An 8783-nucleotide genomic window follows, 5' to 3' on the forward strand; every position below is an offset into this window, starting at 1 on the left:
GGCCGGACGCACTACACCAACCCACTCTGGACGGTCAACCACTGTACTGTTGCCACGCGTCTTCCACCATCGCGGACGCTCGTTCAGTTGGCCGACAGGCCGTCCTCCACTACCGAACGTCCACTGCGCGTTCGCCACGTGTACTCCACTACACCAGACGCACGTTCACAGGCTGGCAGGCGGCGCTCCACTGAAGCGGCTGACTCACCTGGTCGTGCAGCAGCTGGCGTCCGTCAGTGGCTGTCGGGCACTGTTGTCGGCCATGCAGACTGCTGACGTGGCGCGCTCTCCTGCCGCCACGTGAACGCACGTTTTTTTTTTTTTTTTTTTTTTTTTTTTTTTTTTTTTTTTTGAGTCCTCACATTCCCCCCAACTACAAAAATTTTCGTCCTCGAAAATTAGGACGGAGTCTCGAACAGATGGGGATATAAATCTTTCATAGCATCTTCCACTTCCCACGTAGAGTCTCCCGTCTTCTCGTCCCAGACGACTTTCACCAATCTGACGGCTTTCCTCTTGTAGTACTTGGTGTCGCTATCTTCAATGCGTACCGGCTGCATTTCCAACGTACGATCTTGACGAAGACGAATATTCTCCAACTCCAATACATGAGAAGGATCGGATACGTACTTACGGAGTTGAGAAACGTGAAAGACTGGATGCAAGTTTGATAACTGAGGTGGCAAAGACAACTCGTACGCAACTGGCCCAATCTTTCTCAAGATTTGATAAGGTCCGATGAACTTGGGAGACAACTTCTTTGGTCGGATGGCTCTCCCTACACTAGTGGTCAGATGTAGTCTAAGAAAGACATGATCTCCTGCATCGAACTCCAAGGGTCTTCTCCTCTTGTCAGCATAAGATTTCTGTCGACTCCTGGACGTCTTCAGTCTCTCTTGAATTATCTTCACCTTCTCAGTCGTCTGCTGAATGAGCTCTGGTCCTGTTAACACTTTTTCCCCTTCCTGAAACCAACACAAGGGCGTTCGGCATCTTCTCCCGTACAGAGCTTCAAAAGGAGCCATCCCTATACTGGCTTGAAAACTGTTGTTGTAGGTGAACTCCACTAAAGGCAAGACTTCATCCCAGACGCCCATGTGATCTAGAACACACGTCCTCAATAAGTCTTCAAGCGTCTGAATGGTTCTCTCGGACTGACCATCCGTCTGAGGATGATAGGCCGAACTCAAGTGAAGTCTGCTACCGAGCTCACTTTGTAATGATCGCCAGAACCGAGAAGTAAACCTCGTGTCTCGGTCTGAAACAATGCTGGACGGAACTCCATGTAGACGAACAATTTCCTTGATGTAAAGCTTAGCCAGGTTCGTCATAGACATCTTCAGGTTGACTGCTAGGAAATGAGCACTCTTCGTCAGTCGATCTACAATTACCCATACGGAATCATGATTCCTGACTGTGCGAGGTAAGTGAGTCACAAAATCCATCGCAATACTGTCCCACTTCCATTCTGGGATTTCTAACTGCTGAAGTAATCCACCAGGCCTTTGATACTCAGCCTTGGCTCGCTGACATGTTAAACAAGATGCCACAAAACGTGCGACATCACTCTTCATTCCCGGCCACCAGAAAGATTTCCTGAGGTCTTGATACATCTTAGTCATACCAGGATGTATGCTAAGACGACTGTGATGTCCTTCCTCAAGAATAATCCTTTTCAACTCGCCATCATTCGGAATGCACGTTCTATTCATGTAGCGTAGCATACCATTAGTTCCAGTGTTAAAATGTTTTGCTTGATCTGTACCGAGTGCGCTCAAGATCTTCACCAACTCTTCATCCTCTCGTTGCTTCACTCTGATCCGGTCGAATACGTCACTGGAGATTCTAAGAGTACAACACTTGATAAAATTCGGTTGTAAGTCAAACTGTAACCTCAGATCTCTAAAACTTTCTACCAAACTCAACTCTCGGACCATCATAGAGGAGACGTGAACTACCTTTCTGCTTAAAGCGTCTGCTACAACATTTGCTTTTCCCGGATGGTAGAGTAGTTCAAAGTCGTAATCCTTTAAGAACTCCAACCAACGTCTCTGTCTCATATTCAGCTCCTTCTGATCAAACAGGTATTTGAGACTCTTGTGATCACTGAATACTTGAAATGTCGACCCATACAAGTAGTGTCTCCAGATTTTCAAAGCAAAGACGACTGCTGCTAATTCCAGGTCGTGAGTTGGATAATTCTTCTCGTGAATCTTCAATTGCCGAGAAGCGTACGCGACCACCCTCTTTTCTTGCATGAGTACACAACCCAAACCTTGATGAGACGCGTCACAATACACCACGAATGGTTTAGCCGCGTCGGGAATTACCAATACTGGGGCGCTTGTTAACTTATTCTTCAATTCCTTGAAACTTTCTTCACACCGATCGGTCCAAGCGAACGGTTGATCCTTTCGGGTCAGCTGAGTAAGCGGAGCCACTATTTTGGAAAACCCTTCAATGAACCGTCTATAGTAGCCTGCGAGTCCCACAAAGCTGCGAACTTCAGTTACCGAACGTGGACTCTCCCATTCCAACACTGCTCGTACTTTAGCCGGATCCACTGAGATTCCTCCAGCTGAAACCACGTGTCCCAAAAATGGCACTTCCTTCATCCAAAATTCACATTTAGAGAATTTGGCATATAACTCCTTTTCCCTTAGCACGCCTAGAACGATCCTCAAGTGATCCTCATGCTCTTCATAGCTCTTGGAGTAGACAAGAATATCATCAATGAATACAACCACAAACTTATCAAGATACGGCCTGAAGATACGATTCATGTAGTCCATGAATATTGCTGGGGCGTTTGTCACACCGAATGGCATCACTACATACTCGTAGTGTCCATAACGAGATCGGAAGGCCGTCTTCTGGATGTCTTCTTCCTTTACCCGAATCTGATGGTATCCCGACCGTAAATCAATCTTCGAGAATATGGTCGCGCCATGTAATTGATCCAGTAGGTCGTCTATCCGAGGCAAAGGATACTTGTTCTTGATGGTCAGCTTGTTTAACTGCCTGTAATCAATGCAGAGACGAGAACTGCCATCCTTCTTCTTCACTAAGAGTACTGGCGCTCCCCAAGGTGATGCGCTTGGTCTGATAAACTGCTTGTCCATTAACTCTTCTATCTGTTCCTTGAGTTCAGCTAACTCTGCTGGCGACATCCGATATGGTGCAATAAAGATAGGACCCGCATTCGACACTAAGTCGATAGTAAATTCCACCTCGCGCGGAGGAGGTAATCCAGGCACTTCATCAGGAAATACATCAGGGAATTCATCCACAACTGATCGTTCTCCACTCGACTTATTGGGCGATCGCTCATGATTCAAACCTTCAAGTCGTTCGTCCGAGTGCGTCATGATCAGAAAACAACTAGCACCATCCACGATGTCTTCCTTTAGCTGACCGAGCGTCACTGATAGTTCTACTTCGTACTCGTCTGGAAACACCAATTCCTTAGCACCACAGTCAATGAGAATGCGATTGGCAGCCAACCAATCCATTCCTAGTATCACTTCCAAATCCTTTAGGGGTAGGCAGATGAGGTTTACCTTATAGTTACGTCCTTCAACCTCTATAGGACATTTAACACATACAGTAGACGTCCTAACCTCACCCGCTGCTGGGGTTGATACTACCAAGTCGAACTGCATCTCGCGTTCGGCTAATCCCAATTTCTCAACACACGCCTTCGAAATGAAGGAGTGTGTTGCCCCCGAATCATACAACACACAAACAGGCATTCCATGTAATGAGCAAGTACCAGTGACGAGCGTACCTGAACTGGCAGCTTCCGTGGCCGTGATCGCATAAACTCTACCAACAGCCTGTGCTCGTCCACCCCTTCCCTGTTGCATTCTTCCAGCATTTGGCGGCCTCATTGGCGCTCGTCCGCCCATATTACAGTCGCGCTCTGTGTGACCATTCCTTCCACAACGAGTGCAAGACTTTGCTCCCAATAACTGAGGGCATGAAGACCGGTAATGTGGTCCTCCACGTTGGAAACACTTGACTGATCCGTGCTGTCCAGATTGTCCGGCAACAACCATAGCCTGAGAATTAGATGGTTGTGCTGGACGAGCATACGGCAACCTGTCCCGATTCATATTCGGCCTGGACATGATCGGCCCTCTAGTTGGTTGTTGCTGCTTCTTCTGACGTTCTGCTTCAGCCATATTTTTCTCCAACACTTTTGCTCGCTCAATCATAACAGGAAAGGACTTAATGCAGAGGCTGGATATCAATACCTTAAGATCACTTCTCAGTCCATTTTCAAACTTCCTGCACTGCCACACCTCACTGGTGGCAAGGGTATTAAAGCGAACCAGATGTTTGAACCTGTTGGTGTACTCTGAAACAGACATATTACCTTGTACCAACTGGAGAAATTCCACCTCTTTGCCGAATCGAACACTATCCGGGAAATACTCCTCATAAAACTTTTCCTTGAAGACTTTCCAGGAAATAGGGCTGTGAGATTCTGCTAGTATCATCTTCGCAGTCGACCACCAATGACTGGCCTCTCCAGTCAACAAATACTCGGTGAATGCCAGTCTTCGATCATTAGGACATTCCTTGGCATCGTAAATCTGTTCCATGTCCCTTATCCACTGATCAGCTCCGTCGGGAAGGCATTTCCCATCAAATTTTGCAGGACGATGCTGTAGGAAATTTTCCAAACTCCACTCAGCCTGATGGGTGGTGTTTGAAGTAGATGCTCCGGGTGTACCCCTGGTAGCTGCAAGAATCTCCATTAGCTGCCTCTGAGTCATTTCAGAATTGGCGCGAGCAGCTTCCAAATTTTGTGAATTAGTCGCGTTCTGCTGCATCAGAACAGCATTCTGCTCTTGTAGCTTCTCGATCACAGATTCCAACAGCCTCGTGTTATTGGGCACATCATGTTCATTGGTCTGCGGTGGAGGAGGAGGGGGAAGTCTAGGTGCCATTGGTTCTCTGAGAAACAGAGAAAAGAAACGAACGTTAGCCCTGTTGAAAGAGTCGAAAATAACTCATTGAACGCAATTTAAGCACACAGCAAAAACACAGTGTACTCATAACCTACAGTGTCCTTAAGAGGACAAAACTGCTCTGATACCACTAATGTGACATCCCAAAAATACAGCATAACACCATAAAATCAGAAAATCACATTTAATAATATTTCAATACAGTTTTCCAACTAAAAACAAAATAAAACCCGAACGAACGCTCAAGGACGAACGTCCTTGAATACAAATCCAACATAACGGACGAATGTGCAAAAGTCGCGTCACACATAAGAGTTTTACAAATTTAAGATAAACGTACAAGAAACCTGACCGAACGGTTTACACAGGATAATTACTGAACGGTCGAATTAACTCAAAAGAAAACAAGAGATGGTCGAACGACCACTCAATTAAACTAAAATACAATACTGGCCGAGCGATCTCACTGCTCGATCTTCACTTCAACATCAACCAGGCTCTCTTCATTCAATGCTTCTTCCAAACGCTCATCTCCCTCTGCTCACACCCACACGGATGATCATTGCAATGACAAGACGGACGTACAAGTACAATGGACAACACAAGGAAACGAAAGGGTAAGCTTACGTAATTTAACTCATGCATCAACATATAATTTCTAGCAAACAGTTCATTTCACACATACATATCAACGTACGCATTCATCATACATCACATAATTTAACGCATGTACAAAATAAAACTCAACACGACTGACTGTCCGGACTGTATGAAATCTGCGTAGTTACAGGCGTTCACGCACCCGGGTGGTGTGGTAACTGGCATCCTCATCAGCTGCCACCCGAGGTTAGTCCGTTCTTACGTCGCCCATGTTAACTTATGGACTAAGGACCTCCTGCCGTTCCCACGCATGACGTGCGTCCTCTACTTGAGAACGAGCACTCACGGAACATCAGGATGAACAGCCAGCATTAACTATCCACAGTCATACTTTACAACTTTCAACATTCAACCATGAGTCGTTCCTGCCTGGAACGCTCGTTCAATATTCATAACTTTCATATCATCTCAAATACTCCATATCATTTCAAATACTGTTCATCATTCATCAATTCATAATCATTTTCATCATTCATAACAAAATGACAAAAAGCCGAACGTTCTGTCCCCAAAGACCGAGGACGAACGCTGTAAGTGAGACCAAAAGGACGCTCGTTCGAATCAAAGAACGAACGGTTTAAGTTCAGAAATGTCCAAGTCTAATACTGTTCACTGGACGAACGCTATTTAGTGGGAAAAGAGAACGAGCGCTCAAAATGATACCGAGCACTATTCGGACGAACGCTCAATTCAAAACCGAGCACTATTAGGACGAACGCTCAGTTGGAAACCGAGCACTATTAGGACGAACGCTCAGTTGGAGACCGAGCACTATCAGGACGAACGCTCAGTTGGAGACCGAGCACTATTAGGACGAACGCTCGAGGCCGAGCACTATTTGAACGAACGCTATTCTGGGCGAACGTCTGGTGTAAGACCGAACGTTCAATAACTCAGATTGAAAATCTTGAAAAATAAACTAAGAGAAGTTTGGAGAAGTAATACGAACGGAAATATGCACTGCTACGTATATATATACAAGTACAAAAAAGAGGGAAGTTTATCAGACGTACAACATTTCTACAGTGCCAAACCGAACGCTCAAACAGAGCATTCTAGGGTGAGGACGCTCGTCCTCAACCAGGGAATTTATCATGTTGACCAACAAACACCGAACGGTCAGAGACCGTCCCAGTAACGAACGTAAAATATCATGGGAATTACAAAGAGAAGATCAAAACAGTGCTTGGCCGAACGCTCAAGCATGGCAATTTAGGACGAGGACGTTCGTCCTCAAACAGGGATTTATTAAAATGACAGGATCAACATTTCAAACCTTTTATTAGGGGAAAACCGAACGGTAAATGACTGTTCAGTACGAACGTACATGTTCATAAAGTCCTCTTACAATTCATTTTTCATTTCCAGTTCCTTTCTCATAGTTCCACTCGTTCACATAAAGAAAATCTCATTTTTCAAACGATTCATATCATGTACTTTCATATATTTCATTTCATCCAAGTAACGAACGTTCATGCATCCAAATCAACATATAATATTCTCATACTTTCAAAATAACGAACGTTCATGCAAATCAGTCATGGCAACATCATACAGTGAAATAACGAACGTTCATACCATCATTTCGTCATTCATCATGCATCTATACAGTAAAATAACGAACGTTCACACCCACACATACAACAAAACAGTTAAATTAAGTAAGCTTCCCTTACCCGGAAATGACGAACGTTCACAGATTCTCTACTCAAATTCCAATAACAAGCGCTCGTTAATCCACTGTTCAGACGAACCCCAATAATGAAAAATCAGAACCGCTCTACTCTAAGAAATACGAACGTACAACTCAAACACAGCTAAGGACGAACGTCAGAGAGGAAGGAAGAACCTACCAGCTTCACCAGTCGAACGTTCTCTCTGGAACTCCTACGCCGAGCGTCCTTCAATCTTGCCGGAGTGTGGACGGAGGAGGTGCAGTGGTGGTTTCTTAGAGAGAGAAGGGTGCAGAGAGTGAACAGAGAAGGAGGAGAGAATTGAGTCTGAGAAACTGAAGGAAAGAGGGTGAAGAGAGAGATCTATCAGAATTAATTTAGGAGGTGAGTGCTCCACTCAACCGAACGCACGTCTCCACTATGCCAGTGCGCGCTCGGCCGGACGCACTACACCAACCCACTCTGGACGGTCAACCACTGTACTGTTGCCACGCGTCTTCCACCATCGCGGACGCTCGTTCAGTTGGCCGACAGGCCGTCCTCCACTACCGAACGTCCACTGTGCGTTCGCCACGTGTACTCCACTACACCAGACGCACGTTCACAGGCTGGCAGGCGGCGCTCCACTGAAGCGGCGCTCCACTGAAGCGGCTGACTCACCTGGTCGTGCAGCAGCTGGCGTCCGTCAGTGGCTGTCGGGCACTGTTGTCGGCCATGCAGACTGCTGACGTGGCGCGCTCTCCTGCCGCCACGTGGACGCACGTTTTTTTTTTTTTTTTTTTTTTTTGAGTCCTCACATTATCACTTTTGAAAAACCTTGTAATTGATTCAAATAATCGATTATCACTAACAATAATCGATTATATGTGCAGTTATAATTCATCTCTGCGAATTCAGAATAGTTGGCTATATAAGGTTCTACCAAAACGTTTAGAAGGCAACTCTGAGCTTTTGAGAATACAGAAGGAAGTTCCAAAAGCTAGTTCATTGCACTACCTAGTCTCGTGAAAAGGAGAAACTCGCGCTTTGTGGGTCAAAGGTCGGAGTGATTCTCTTCGAGTTGGCAACGCTGCTGTTCTTCCAGTTCGTTGGTCGAAGGAAGAACTGTTTTGCATTGTTCCGGTTCGTCAGTCGAAGGAAATTGTAGATTGCTTGCTTCCGGTTCGTTGGTTGAAGGAAGGTTTTATCTCTTTGTTTTTTATTCACTCTTGTTGTAATTTGGTAAACTGTTTTTTTAGTGAAAAGTGATTAACAACTGAACGTAGATTCTTTTGAATCGAACCAGGATAAAAATTCAGTGTGTCAATTTTTCTATTCCTTATACTCTTTACTGTTTATGCATATCAATTGTTTGATAAATTTTCTTTAAGAAAATTATTTTTCTAAAACGGACCATCAAAACTTGATTTGTGACCGTAACACATTTTCCGAATATTTTATTTCGTTGCGCGACTCTATAATGGTACCGATTGTT

At 45.1% G+C, this 8783-nt stretch overlaps 1 long non-coding RNA gene across 1 annotated transcript; it reads right to left on the reverse strand.

Moving 5' to 3' along the window:
- Nucleotides 1-5422: 5422 nt before the first annotated feature.
- LOC128193590 (uncharacterized) lies at nt 5423-7560 on the reverse strand. Its single transcript, XR_008244921.1, has 3 exons — nt 7490-7560; nt 7313-7376; nt 5423-5513 (listed from the first exon to the last, which is right to left on the reverse strand). It is a non-coding gene; the product is annotated as an uncharacterized LOC128193590 (long non-coding RNA).
- Nucleotides 7561-8783: the final 1223 nt, after the last annotated feature.

This window comes from Vigna angularis, chromosome 8 (genome assembly GCF_016808095.1).
Source record: "Vigna angularis cultivar LongXiaoDou No.4 chromosome 8, ASM1680809v1, whole genome shotgun sequence".
Lineage (NCBI taxonomy): Eukaryota > Viridiplantae > Streptophyta > Magnoliopsida > Fabales > Fabaceae > Vigna > Vigna angularis.